This window comes from Wolffia australiana, chromosome 17 (genome assembly GCF_029677425.1).
Source record: "Wolffia australiana isolate 7733 chromosome 17, ASM2967742v1".
Lineage (NCBI taxonomy): Eukaryota > Viridiplantae > Streptophyta > Magnoliopsida > Alismatales > Araceae > Wolffia > Wolffia australiana.
In genome coordinates, this window is record NC_135851.1 from 2,762,917 (window position 1) to 2,776,188 (window position 13,272).

A 13,272-nucleotide genomic window follows, 5' to 3' on the forward strand; every position below is an offset into this window, starting at 1 on the left:
TTTAGTAATCAATTTAAAATTCTTTGGATGCTGGATAATAAATTTTTGTATTGTGTTGAATTTCTCTGCAATGGATTTAAAAAAATCTTTGGATGTTGGGTAATAAGTTTTGTACTAGGAGTAATTTCTCTCTAGTGTATTGAAGTCGATTAATGCATATATAGTTTTATTCTTTGGGTAATCTGCTTTTGGAATCTGTTGAGGTTCAGTAAGGTCAAGTTCTAGAAATATTTTGTTATTTTTGAGCACATGGGAGGCTATTTTTTTATTATACTTATTTATGCTTTTATCTTCGTATAAGATGGTTTTTGGTTTGCTTTTTCATCAAGCGTTGTTTTTTAAATTCTTTTCTATTTTTGCTGTTGTATGAGATAGAGGGTGATTGAGCAAACAGAGAGAGGGAGAGAGAGGGTGATCAACAGAAGAGAAAGAGGGTGAGCCCGAGATGAGATAAAGGGAGAGGGAGATAGAGACGAGGGAGGCAATGACATGGGTGAAAAGAGGTAGAGACAGAACTATGTACCTTTTAGCTTTCATGCTTTGAATAGAGGATTTTTTGACATATTCAAATTCCAATGGATTTCTATGATCTCTCTCTCTTGATTTAAATCCCCTCCTTCGTTCAAACCACCCTCTTCCTATTCTCTTGCACCCCTCTGATCGACAGAAGAGAGATCAAGAGAAGAGGCTTTCAAGCCGCAATTTGACTGGGTCCCATTGTGCAGCCCTTGTACACGACAAAATATCCTAACCAAAGACCTGAAGGGTTGACTTTGAGCCTGGTTGGAACAATTTTGATTTGTCATTTTTTATCCTGTTTTCATGTATTTACAGTCGAGTTCTAGGTTTTTTCTTCTTTGAAATGAACTCTTATCGGTGCGTTTTTAGGGTTTTCGGGGCGTGTTTATTGTTCTTCCCCATCTGGTTTAGTTTCTGAGTTGGTTCGTCGCATCGATTCGTCTCTGTTCATCGTCTGAACTGCGGAATGTGGATAGTTCTTTGGGATTTTTATTGCTCGGGATTTTGTTCTCCTTCTTCCAAAAATCTTGAAAGAAGTGCTAAATTTGTCTGTGCCATTATGAAAACAGGTGAGGTGAGTTTCGATCGCGGCAGGTTTGAATTTTATGTCTTTGTGGTTGTGTTGTCTGGTTTGAATCTCAATTTTGTCTTTGTTGTTTTTGATCCTGTCTTCGTGTAGTTGCGGTCGAGTTCTTGGTTTTTTCTTCTTCAAATCAAACTCTTGTTGGCGCGTTTTTAGGGTTTTTGCCGGTTTTTCTGGTTATCGCGGCGTGTTTAATGTCCATCCCCATCTGGTTTAGTTTCTAAATTGGTTTGTTGCGGCGATTTGTGTTTGTTCATTGTCCGAACTGCGGAATGTGGATAGTTCTTTCGGATTTTTATTGTTTGGGATTGTGTTCTTCTCCTTCTTCCAGAAATGTTGAAGTGCTGAATTTTGTCTATGCTGGTAGGAAAAGAGGTGAGGTGTGTCTTCATGGCCGCGAACGATACATCATCGCCGGTGGATTCTGACTCGCGATTGGAACCGCGGTGGAGACAAGTCGTGGAAGCAATTGAGGGAGCTGTTCTTGATGTCGTTCAAAATGGGAAAAGCTCCATTACGGCCGTTCCTCACACCCTTGTCATGTATCGAAGGGAACTGCACAGTGGGATGAAAGGGGAAGTCTCATCGCACTCCATCAAGGGCAGAATCTCCCATAGACGCAGAAAATCCCTCTTGAGACGCGACAAGCCTGCTTGGTTGACCGTGGTGATGGCTCTCATGACAAACTATCTGTTATTGTGTGGCTTGTCCGTCTTTGGTCGATTGATCTATCAATGGGTCGATCACTCCATTGGGGCAACACAGATGCTCTTCGCCACTCTAGATCTCGAAGAACGACTCGCCGAGCTCAAATCCTCTCTTGTGAAGACGACGAAGATGATTCAAAGTCTGATTGAAGTTCTTGATCAGAGAGTCAACCGTGAGTGCGAAAGCCTCCGTGAAAAGGCATCCAAAAGGCTCATAGATAGAACCTGAATTTGAATCATCTTCGTCGTCTTCATGAGAGAGGATTTGAGCTTGTCGAGTCGTTCTTCAAAATCTTGAGTGTCAAACAGCATCTGTGCTGTCCCGTTGGAGTGATCGATCCATCGAGACATTAATCGACCAAAGACGAACAAGCCCATTAATAACAGACAGTTCATCGTGAAAATCCTCAGCGCGGTCAACCAAGCAGGCTTGTCGCGTCTCAAGAGGGATATTTTGCGTCAAGGGGAGATTCTTCCCTTGATGGAGTGCGGTGAGACTTCCCCTTTCATCCCACGTCACAGTTTCCTTTGGTACACGACAAGGGTTTGAGGAATGGCCACGATTGAGCTTTTCTCATTTTTGTCGTTCAGGTTGAATTGAAGAAGCTGGAATGGTGCAGTCAAACCCTGGAGAACTCTCTCACTAGTATGAACGAAGACAGATTGACTTCAAACGAGCAGTTTGAGGAGCTCTTTTCAGGCTTCAAGAGTGATGAAGAGAGGGACATCATCAAGTTGTAGGGGATGAGGGGATACATTAGGGAGGTGGTGCTGAAGGAATTGGTGAAGCATGAGGCTGATGGGTTGGGGAGGGTTGACTACGCGCTGGCGGCGGGCGGCGTCGTCATCCTTCGTCACTCCTCAGAGGCCTATGGGGGGGAGAGCGTATGGTGGTCGATAGGATGATGGACGACAATTAACAGAAGTGCGCAGAAGATGCTGCAACCGAGCTTCGGCGAGCCCAGCTAGTGCTTCGCCTTGCAGGGAAGCTCTGGGTTTGTTGATATCAGGCTCAGAATGGCTATAATTCCCAATGATTTGACCCTTGAACATATCGCCAAGATAATTCCTTCATTCTTCAGCCTGATGGCAATGTTGACTGACGCTGAATGATGATGAGGACAACATCAGCCGTGTCCAAACATTATTCATCAACACATCTGCCAGCATAGACCACCTCGGAAACATCAACTAAGGCTCATCCATTATGTCCCTTAGTGTCATCAAGCATTTGTCATCGAAAATCAGAACTGTAACAGAATGAAAGCCTTTGTGCCTTTACCCCGACGTAGGTGAGCCTCGAAGAGGTTTCATCCCTTGCAGTCATTTGGCACAAGTCATGACTTGAAACAGAAAACAAAACAAAAGTCTTCACGCCTTCGATTACGTCCCATTCACTCGTCGGGTGCCACCGATTATGCTCACATGACCCTCCACATTGTCCACCACCTACATGATGGTGAATTACATTGACGGATAACAATTTACAAGTTTGATCATGAATGTTGCATTGTGCCTTTTGTTTGGCCAGCCTAATAAGATGTCAGTTAAAAAACAATTTGGAAATCGTTGCAGAGCATGGAGTACGACCGGTGAAATGCGTCAAGAGAGTGCACTCTGATGGGGTGGCCTGACAAGAGGGCCGCTGATGCTGGGGAGGAGAAAGAGGGTTATTGAGAGAAGAGATAGATGTAAATAAACGTACATTGTTTAATCAAATATGTTCATAAAATGGGGCTTCTTAATAAAATCACATTCCAATTTGTTTCTTTGATCTCGATCTCTCTCCATTTAATTCAAACACCTCTCTTTGTTCAAATCCTACCAATCTCTACTCCCTCTCTACTCTCTTCTTCCTTCTCTCTACTCCCTCCCCTCTCATTCCCCACTAAAGCCTTGTCTCTGTTGCTCCCAATCTAGCTTCCTACAAAGGTGCTTGCACCACCCTACTATTCTAATCCATCCCCTCTTAGTAAGCTCCACTTTTGGGAATCTTTCTTTTCTCCTCCAAAGCTGGAACTTTCTTGTTTCTCGTGCAATTGAAATTCAAGCTTCGATGGAATGTCTGTAGAAGCGATGACTTTTTCAAGGGAGAAATGAATGAGCATCTACAGACAACTGATTGTGAGAGAAAAAAAAGGCGCCAGAGAGAGTGAGAAAGGAGAGAAAGGGTGATCAAGAGAAGAGAAAGAGGGAGATAGAGAGAGCGAGAAAGGAAAGAAAGAGAGGGAGAGAGAGAGGAGAAAGAGAAAGTGATCGAGAGAAGAGAAGGGAGACAGATAGAGAGAAAGAGGGCGAGAGAGAGGGTGATGGAGAGAAGAGATTGGGTAAGACATCGGTGAAGAGAGATAGCGACAGAACCACGTACCTTTTCAATTTTAGTGCTTCGAATATTTTAATTGAAAGAGGGCTTCTCAATAAACTCAAATTCCAACTGGTTTATTTTTAGTCTTCCTTATATATCTCCACTTTGTTCATCCATTTTACATTCTATGATGCATTTGCAGCGCTTTGTACTTTTTCTCTTTTCTAATTTTTTTTCCAATCAACCTTATAATGCTTTTCTTGAACATTAATTGTCCATAGAAAAGATATAAGCTTAGACCCAAACTTTTGATGTTATTCATTTGGTCTTTTAATCATGTTTTATCAGTTTTCTATCTTCCTATAATGTGGTATTGTATCTACCTTCAAATTCTATTACTTTCCGAATGAAACTTTATCTACTTGCCGTTAATTGTTTTAGAAATCTAATTCATGCGATACATTCTTATTTACTTTCTAAGATTCATTTATGCAGCTGCTTAAAAAAAACAGACCAAGAGGGGAGATACTATTTCCTATCGAGGATATGAACATTTTTTTCAACATTATAAATTGTAAATGCTAGAAACTTATATCTAACCTTCTTCTATTTTAGATATCTTCTGCTGCTCGCATCTTGATATGCTTGGGTATAGATTTCTTCACCTCTCTTCCATCGTTGGATAATAGTGTTATCTATTTTTCCTTTGCCATCACTAAATTTTTTTGTTGTTTCCATGAGCAGGTTGTGTGGATATTTTGAAATATCGTTCAGCCCATAAGATGTTTTGATTTCGATTAAGTTGTTTTGTGTTTTTCTTTTCATGCAAGATCTTTTATAATTCCATTTTATATACCACCCTCCAATGTAAAATATTTTTTAAAATTTTGCTCATTTCTCTTCTTTCTTTATATGTAGTTTATAATATACATTCTTTTTAATTTCCATAGGTTCATTTTTGCGGATATTGTGGAAAACAGAACCAACAACGTCAATACTTGGTGTTGCAGGGTCACTTTCTTCTGCTGGACATTTCTTAATATGCTTCACTATAGCTGTATTCATCTCTCTTCCTCCTTTACATGTAGTCCCTTCTATTATTTCTTTCGTTATCCTTAACTATTTTGTTGCTCTTTTTGTGTGCAGTTTGGTTAGATATTTTTACATTTCTCTTTTCACTTATGATTAATTTTCTTATTATGTGGTTTTATGCCTTTAGCATTGTTTAAATTGCTTGATAATTTTAATTTTTACACCACACTTGGTTTAGAAAGGTTCCTCTTGTTTTAGTTTTCATCTTCTTTGGATGAATAGATTGATATGATACATTCCTTCTTTACTCTCATAGGTACCAGTACCATGATACATAAAAAAAGAGGTCCAAAAAGGGCAATACATAGCGTTTTATGGCAACCGTCTTTTGCTGGATCTGTAGATCTCTCTTCCCCCCTTGATAAATAGTGCATTTTCTCTTTTATTTCACTTTTCGTGTATAGTTTGCGTTGGTATTTTTAGATATCGCTTTGCACATATGATGTTATGTTTTCTGTTATATGACTTCATGCTTCTGTCTTTATTCCAATTGCTTTATAATTATATTTTGTATACCACGATTGTTTTGGAAACTGTTCTCTTGTTCAAGTCATTTCATCTGCTTATTATGAATACAATTAATCTCATACATTTTTATTTAGTTTCATATTCACCTTTACTGTAATAGACTATACGATTCATTTTAGGCAACTGTCTTCTCCCGGATGCATCTTGATATCGTGGGACATTGATTTAATAATATATCTTCACCATTAACATATAGTGGTTCATAGTTTTTCTTTTTAATGTCGCTAATTATTTAGTTGCTCATCTTCTATGCAAGCTGGGTTGGTATTTTAAGATATGTACTTGCAATCATAATGTTACATTTTTCATTATGCGGTTTTATCATTGTTTAGATTGCAAAATAGATTTGTTTTGTATACCTCGCTTGTTTGGAAATGTTTCTCTTGTTTTTGCTCTTTCATCTTGCTTTGATGAATATAATTATTTTCATGCATTCTTCATTGACTTTCTTGGTTACCTATACCCTGATACTGTAAATTGACGTACCATTAAGGACAAAACACGGGTTTCAGACCAACAGTGTTCTGCTGGATGCATTTTGACTTGGTGTAGATTTGTTCATCTATTTTCCCCTCTTTACACATAGTGCTTTTTAAATTTTCCTTCCACTAATTATTTAGTGCTCTTTTTCTGTGCAGATTGGGTGGGTATTTTTAGATCTCTTTGCCCTTAAGATAATATGTTTGTATTATGTGGTTTTATAATTTTATCCTTATTCCAAATTTATGATAATTTGTTTTTGTTCGCCACTCTGGGTCTAGAAAATTTTATTTCGTTTAGTTGTTTCTTCTTCTCATCATGAATATGTTTCATCTGATACATTCTTTCTTTACTTTTATAGGTACCTTTACCGTGATAAGACCAAGAAGGGTATATGATAACAACCTAAATTCGGTATTTATTTCATGCTATTAGTACAATTTCACGCATTCAAAGAGCTTAAAATTTGGTTGTTATCATCCATTTACATGAAAATACTGTTTTCAAGTTATTTCTCATTTTTTCCTAATTTTATGTTAATTCTATGAATTTTATAGGATTTATTGGAGCTCAAAATAACTATTTTTGAATGAAAATGGCAAGTTTAATATTTAATTTTGAGATTTTCTAGAATTTTCTAGAAATTTTTAGGATTTTTCTGAGATTTATTTGAAGAGGAAATGTTTTTATTCCGAGAAAAAAAGATATATTTATAAGAGAAAAAGAAGTATGGGGATCAATCAGTGAATTTTCTAGAATTTTATAGATTTTTTACGAATTTTTAGGATTTTTCTGAGATTTATTTGAAGAGGAAATGGTTTTATTATAAGAAAAAAGATATATTTACAAGAGAAAAAAAGTATTGACATCATTTTTGAACTTTGAAGGGCCTTTTTGCAAAGTTTCGTTGCAAAAAGACCCTCAAAATAGATGTCGGTCGTGATTGCAGGCGTAAAGATGTGATTTAAAATGTTCCAGGGTTTTATTGCAAATGATTTAATATTGGTTTTAATATTTTAGAAAAAAACAGGAGGAAAGAGAAGGCGCAAAGGGGATATACACGAATATTTTTGGACGGCATCCATTCGTAGTTGCGAGTTTTCAGCAGGTTTTTCCGCAAAAAAGCTACGAAGAGCTTTTCGCGCGTCGACGTGGCATCATTGTGGCCGTCGGATAAGAATCCGACGGTGCTTGAGGAGACATCAGCGACGGGAGGTAAGTTCACCGCCCGCGCGGCGCGCACAACGGGCACGCACGGGCGGTGACATGGCGCCTGCGGATTCGTCTGCGCAGCGAGAAACGCAGGTGCCACGTGCGTGCTCCATTTACGCACCTATTCGTTTCACCTTTCTCTTTCTATTTTATTTTTTTCGCCAGGGCGTACATGGTGCAACGAGGAAGCACCCGGCTGAAGAAGTTGAAACGGCGCCGCCAATGAAATGACGACACCTCAGCGTGCGGTTAGGAGAAGAAAAAAATAAATAAATGAATTAATCCAATGGCTAATATTGGTTTATATTCATTTATTCATAACTTTTGATCCAAAAGTCCGATTGAGATGATTTTTTATGGATTTGCTCATATTGATCCCCTCTTTCTATCTGTATGGTTGGATCATTGAGAGCAAGCCTGTATTGATAGATATAAATTAATTACTAATTAGGGGTAAAATGGTAATTTATTCCATTTTACATAGTATAAAAGCCGAATTTCGAGAGGAGGGGGTTATTGTTGATGGTGCTCTATCACAACTGCAAGACAGTGAGGAGCTCTAGCTTGGATCAACCTATCTTGTACCTTTTTCTTGTTTGTATTTTAACTTTTAGTGTATTTTGGATGATATTTTAATGAAATTTCTTCTTCATTCTTCTTCATCTTGGTCTGAACTTCTAAATCGCTAGGCTTGAGCGGAAGGTACAAGCCCTTACTGAGATTGAGAGGAGAGAATGAGAGATTTACCTAGCTATTCCAAGTGCACATTAAAAAACTATAAAAAACTTCAATTTCTAGGAGAGTAAATTTCCCTTTGTATTATCTAATTGTGTAGTTATTTCTGAATTATAAGACCTACAAAACCAACCAACTCAAATCAAAATTTCCCTCTCAACCTCTCTAATTGACCCCTTGGACCCTTTTCTTTGGATCAAAGAAGCCAATTTAGAGCTCCCTATTTCTTCTATTCATCCCATCTCTTCTACCCCCCTTTCTAAATTTCTCATCTAATTAGGGTTGAATTACCAAGAAAACCATCAAATTGAATTCCTTACTAGCTTCCCTTGGACGACACTCGTACTTATCACTACACATCTTAAGTAGAGTTTTTTTTTTTTTAATAGTTGGTTCACAGTGCCATTGCTGTCCCACCCACCCTCACGCGGAGACGGTTGACCACCTCTTCTTCCACAGTGAGACAGCAGTGGCATGCTGACATCTCATTACCGATCGCCTTCGACCTCTTACCCCGTCTGAGTGTTTTGGCAAGTTTATCCTCTCGCCAACTCACTCTGTACGGAGCCCCATCCTCCCCCATCACCATAGCTTACCTGCTATGGGAGATTTGGAAACGGCAAAATTCCTCTCGTTTTGCAGGTACACCCATGCGTGCAGCGGACATCATGAGACGAGTTCAGTTGTGGCTTCGGCGGATTCATCCTCTTTTGCCCCCCCGAGTCGGCCAATCAGAGTTCGCGTGTAGGCTCCTCCACTCCATTGGGATCTCGGTGACCCCCGCTGTGACCCGCATCCAGTATCGAGTTATCCATTGGCGTCCACCATCCATAGGCTACCTCAATCTAAATGTAGATGGTGCGGCAAAAGGGAACCCGAGGCCCGCCGGAGGCAGAGGCATCCTCCGAGATCACACAGGGAGTTTCCTTTTTGCCTTCTCTTCCTTTTATGGTGTACAAACTAATACGGTAGCCGAGGCTATGGCGATACGTGACGGTCTCCTCCTCTGTGAGGAACGGAACCTTCATAATATCGTCGTAGAATTGGACTCACAACTATTAGTTGATATGTTTCGTACAGGCACATGCTCTCAGTGGCGACTACATCGAGCGTGGAGAGACATCATGCGGTACCGCTCGCGTATCGCGTGCTTTCGTCATCACTTCACTTTTCTATTCTTGGCAGGAGCTTCCACCCATGGCCCGAGGATGCCTTAGGCTCGATCGTCTTGGCCTGCCCTCCCTCCGCACACGCCGCCTCTGCGTGAGGACAGGCCCGCGAGATTGGAGGATTGCCTGGAGCGCTGGCGTACGAGGCATGGACCGCGCCTGCCCCGACTAGAGCGTCACTGCGCACTACTTCCAGTCCACATGACGACGGCAAAGACCCACCCCCACTAGAGCGCCGCCAAGCGCTACAACGACCTCGTGCAGCTGCCCTAGAGAGACGCCGACGTACACTCTTCCCCGAGCGTCCGTGAGGTACCACCCATGTATCTTTTCTTTTCCCTAACTATGGGCGTGGACAAGTGGGATCCGCGTGTAATTGGGATATATATACTCGATCCACGCCCACAAACATTGAAAAACACTACACTTTATAAATAAAATCATCTTGGGTGGCATCTAGGGCACGGCTGGATCGGACTACGGGCACAACCCTAGGGTTGGCCGTACCTGTCACCGTGATTTTTGCTAAAAAAAAAAAGAAAAAAAAAGTAGAGTTTTTATAAATTTTATTGTATAAGCTAAAATTGATGACGACAAGGGTTTAAAATTGCATAAAATTTACCCCTATTTTTGGCTTATCAGTAACATATGGTGTTTTATGGAAACTGTCTTCTGTTGGATGCATCGTGATCTCCTTTGAGATAGATTTGTTCATCTTGCTTTCCCCCATGACATTTGGTTCTTTCTAATTTTTATTTGCATTGCTAACTATTTTCTTGAACTTTTTTGTGTGGAGGTTGGGTAGGTATGTTTATTGGTTTCCTTTTTTCTCTGAATGTGATTTATCTGATACATTTTTGTTTATTTACATAGGTATATTTAGCCCGATACGTTGAGATAGAGAACACAAAAGGCAAGTATGTGGTTATTACTTTGTGTTTCTATGATGCAGGACGACTAAGGGAGATGGGAATGACAATGACGGTGGAGGATGCTACACGGGTTTGGGTAGAGGAATAAAACAGGCCCCAAAGTTCACACGATCGAATTCTAAAACCTAAAACCAATGAAATGATGTTGGTGCAGCCCCGTTCCTCATCGAGGGCGGGAGTACTGTCTTCAACCACCGCGACGATGTCGAAGCACCAAATCCAATACTTAAATTCACGTCGTGGCAAATCTCACGAGAGGAAGAATTATAGTTAAAGGATAGAGAAAATTCAAATCAAATGTGATGGCGGTGGAAGAATCCTTGTGGAACACTGGACGAAGAGCACACAATACTGAAGGAGTTTAGGCATACCTTAGTACCGTAGTGCATGTAGAGGATGCAGGAAATTATGGTCGTGATGTAACTGGACGTTCTGGACGTTTTATGGCCCACTAGACGAGAGATCTGGGCGTTCTGGGCATTGAGCGGCCCTAACAAGGAGCGTGACGGACGAGTGAGGAATGCAGACAGATGGGCGCGGCCGGGGCATCATTGGCGTGGACGACCGCGTTGGTTGCCAGCGTGGGTGGGGCAGCCTCCTGTGCAGGCGGTTATGTCGGCTGCTTGCACGGGCAAGGCTGCACCTGCGTGGGCGGCCACGTTGGTGGCTTGCGCGGGCACAGCTGTTGCCTGCGCGGGCGGCCGCGTGGGTGGCCATCGAGGGCAGGGCTTGCGCCTGTGTGGGCAGCCGCGTTGGCTGCCTACGCTGGCAGGGCTTGCACCTGCGCACGCGGCCGCGAGGGTTGCTTGCGCGGGTTGGACTTGCGCTTGCACGGGGCGACCGCGTTGGCGGCCTGTGCGGGCGGCCGCAAGGGTTCCTGCGCGGGCGGGGCTTGCGCTTGCGGAGGCATCTGCGATGGCTGCCTGCGTGAGCGGGGCTTGCGTCTATGCAAGCGGCCGCGAGGCCTGCCTGCGCGAGCGGGGCTAGCGCCAGCGCGGGGCGGCCGCGTGGGCTGTCTGCGCAGGCGGCCGGCGCTAGGCCACCAAGGGTGGGCAGCCCTGGCGCCGGATGGTGGCAGACAGTGATAAAATACAATGTCGGCCGGGATCGATCGGCTCGTATTACGTCACAGGAAATGATGAACGGGTTCATAATTAGTATGGATGAATGCTGAGAGCCGAAATTCCCTAATGAGCAATAAGCGACGGTCACGACAAAGGAATGAAATCACGTCAATCAGTAAAGAGATATTGATCCTGAATTAAACTCCCAATGACCCTTCGGTCCAACTAGACGTCTAAGGAATGAGTGGCATTTTACGGCCCAAGAGTGTTCAGCGTCTAGAATCAACGTCTAACCTTCTACCACAAGAAGAAACCTACTGCTCGACGAGGTGGCTATCCTATCAATAAGTCGATGAAGATGGGCAGAGGACGAGATAGCAGAGGACGAGACTATAACAGGTAATAATACTGGGAATTGAAGGAGGGGAGACGAATAGGTACCTGGCTTTGGCGATAGTCCACTGCGTAAGACGCGTTCAAATCAATATCGAGTAATGGACTAGAGGCGGTAGTGGGTCTGGATGAACGGACAAGGGGCCCGTGGACGGCGTGAGTAGGGCGAGCAGAGCTGAGACCTCGCGCGGGCCAAGAATGGATTTCTTGAACTGTAACCGCCCAAGAAACCTTCAAGAAGATGGATTTCTTGAACGTTCTTGGAGGCTCCCTTGGTGGGATTCTGGGTATCCCGTGGAAGGAGGGTGTCGGCGATGATTTGCGAACCACTGGCACCTTCGGAGTGTTCTCGACGAAGGACCCTTCAGCCCCATGCGGCGTCGATTTCTTGAATCTTTACTCGTTCCGGAGTGATCTGGATGAAACGATTGGACACGTTTTCACGGAGTGATCTCGACGTGACAGCGCGGGCTCTCTCCACGGAGTGATCTTGACATGGGTGAGGTTAGCCAAACCTCTCTACGCTCTACTCTCTACGATAGGTGGAGACAAGAGTTGGATTAAACCCCGGGTGGCGAGCATCGGCGCGAGCAGCTCGGCGAGGCTGACGTCGTCCCATCGTGGCGTCTCCTGGATGGTCCCCCATCAGACAGATCTCGACGAAGAGAGGCAGAATGGAGGAAAAAAAAGAGGGAAAGAGAGGATGATGGAAGAAGAAGGAAGAGTGGGAAGGTTGCCGGTGATGACGACGACGCCGACGCCGGCAGCGGTGGGGTGGATACGGGATAGGGGAGTGATGAAGGCAATTTAGGGTGTTAATTTTAATGGTTGTTGTGATTTTAATTTGCCTACAATCAAATAAACTTATATAATGTATAGAAACTTACTCATGTATAGTGTGAGTAAGGTCATCTCCACAGGGACTGGCCTTGAGGATTAAGTCCAATAATTGAGTTATCTTTACTAAAATGTAGTAATAATACTAAAGATAATAAGAATAAGACGAGATAAGTAATTAGAGAGTATAGAGAATATTAGTTTAATAAGAATATGGGAGAAGAGAAAGTATATGGTTATATCTTTTATAGTTACTATGAGTAATAAGGAATTAAGATACTAGGTATTTAGTGAAGAGATATAGAGTACTTAATAAGATTAATTAGTAGTAAGAGGATAGAAGAATGAAGAGGAGTTATGTAGATCAATATATATATGTATATAAACTGAGAGAGGTTAGAGGGAAGAGAGCAAGATATATATATTACTGAGATTGATGAAGAAGTAGGTATCTAATAGTATCTAACTTTAATATGCTAAGTAAGAACATAAGCAGTGTAAAGAGATATTAGGAAGATATGGAGGATACTACTAGAAGTTAAGAAAGGTTCATATAACGATATAATAGGCGAGACTTATAGAGTACTAATAGACTTATAGACTATAAGAGTCAAGAAAGAAAAGGGACGATTCAGTCGAACACCTGACAGGTGTTCGACCAAATGCATGTTAAGAGATCAAAGAAAGAGAGATATATATAGTAATTACTTATAATA

At 42.1% G+C, this 13,272-nt stretch overlaps 1 long non-coding RNA gene across 1 annotated transcript; it reads left to right on the forward strand.

The window, feature by feature from the left end:
* The first annotated feature begins 788 nt into the window (after positions 1 to 788).
* LOC144714480 (uncharacterized) lies at positions 789 to 3,583 on the forward strand. The gene is made up of 2 exons (XR_013584363.1): positions 789 to 1,088; positions 1,470 to 3,583. It is a non-coding gene; the product is annotated as an uncharacterized LOC144714480 (long non-coding RNA).
* The last annotated feature ends 9,689 nt before the right edge of the window (positions 3,584 to 13,272 follow it).